Source organism: Halichoerus grypus, chromosome 5 (assembly GCF_964656455.1).
Source record: "Halichoerus grypus chromosome 5, mHalGry1.hap1.1, whole genome shotgun sequence".
NCBI lineage: Eukaryota > Metazoa > Chordata > Mammalia > Carnivora > Phocidae > Halichoerus > Halichoerus grypus.
Window position 1 is genome coordinate 41,757,755 of NC_135716.1, and position 1,650 is coordinate 41,759,404.

Here is a 1,650-nt window from a genome sequence, read left to right on the forward strand (position 1 = left end):
AATACATGTTGATTAATTGTTATTGGCAAGGCTTTTGATCAAAATTTATGTGGATTTCAACTGCACAGAGGTCAGCATCCCTGACCCTGGCATTGTTCAAGGGTCAGCTATATCAGCCAGTTTTGCCTCCTCTCTCCTACTCCCAGATATATCAGGTACACTAGGAGCATACTGGTTCTCTAGTTTAATACCCAGTGGCATTTTAATTATCTTAAAACCAAACATTTTTGTCAGAGGTATCTGAAAAATATAGTTCATGTCTAGAAAATAAAAATAATCCCATAAACCAAGAGGTAGTTAATCATTATATTGGGAGTACACTTTATCACTTAGAATAAGCAGTGGCTAGAGCAGTGGCTCTTGGTTCACCTATCACCTATTAAGCAGTGACCCCATTACCTCCATCTTTGTATTAAATGTTAGTTATTACTGAGCTGCATTAGATACTATATATTTATGATCTATAATTATGAATTAACTATATCATTTATTCTCAATAACCCTAATAAACTTAAACCTATTTTGGAGATAAGAAACGGAGGCCTATAGGCTAAGTAACTGGTCAGGTTACCTGTTTTTTTGTTTTGTTTTTTTTTTTTTTACAAGGAAGCTGAAAGAGGTTTTTACATTTTTAAAGATGGTTACATTTTTATGTGTATGTGCGTGAGTAAAGCGATAGAAGTTTGTTAAGTGAAGATACAGAAAAAGCTCTCAAGTGAGAGGGGTCCCAACAGGGTTGCCGATGAGGGTCTTTAGGGTTGGTCTTTTATAGAAAGCTAACCAGGGAACTTAAATCCTTTTCACATCTCTATTGATAACACCTTCAATGGCTTACTTCCTTTTTAGGTCTGGGTTATTCTTTGTTGGTCACAGGTGATTATCATAAAGACACCCACCCCACATGACCCACCCCACCCACCTAGGGCAGGGTGGTCCTCCACTCCACCCCACCCTACCCCACCCGCCTAGGGCATAAGTACCTACTTTACTAGCCTTGATTTCGTTTCTCAGCCCACAAATTATAAAAATATTTACTCTAGCCCTTTAAGTTTGCCAACCTAAGTCTGGTTTAAAAGAAACTTAATTTTACATTGCTTAAAGTATTATGTATAGTAATCCTTTTGTCTTTTTTTTTTTTTAAGATTTTATTTGAGAGACAGCACCAGCAGGGAGGAAGGGCAGAGAGAGAGGGAGCAGACTCCCTGCCGTGCAAGGAGCCCGATGTGGGACTCGATCCCAGCACCCGGGGATCATGACCTGAGCCTAAGGCAGACGCTTAACCGACTGAGGCACCCAGGCGCCCTAGAATATTTCTTTTAAGTAGGAAGAACATTCATTTTATATCAGAACTATTTGCCGACTGCTTTATATCAGGCACTGTTTTAACTTTATAGATAGGGCAACTAATGCACAAGAGAAGTGAGTTGCTATTATAAACAGGAGAAATACTATGGTTTTTTTTCCTCCCAGCTACAACACCACAGTTAAGTACCGAAAAATAAAAATGCAATACTTTCAGTGTCTTAATTCATTTAGAGTTCTAAAACATTTTGAATATTTTATTTATAAAGTACTGAAGTAATTTTATCACTTAGGACTATTCTCAGGAAGCAATGTTTTGTTAACAGAACCATGAATAACAAAGTCAAA

At 37.6% G+C, this 1,650-nt stretch overlaps 1 protein-coding gene across 3 annotated transcripts in view; it reads left to right on the forward strand.

Annotated features, from left to right (window-relative positions):
• RBM12B (RNA binding motif protein 12B) overlaps positions 1–1,650 on the forward strand; it is a 29,726-nt gene that overhangs the window by 10,218 nt on the left and 17,858 nt on the right. The gene's annotated exons all lie outside the window — the stretch shown is intronic.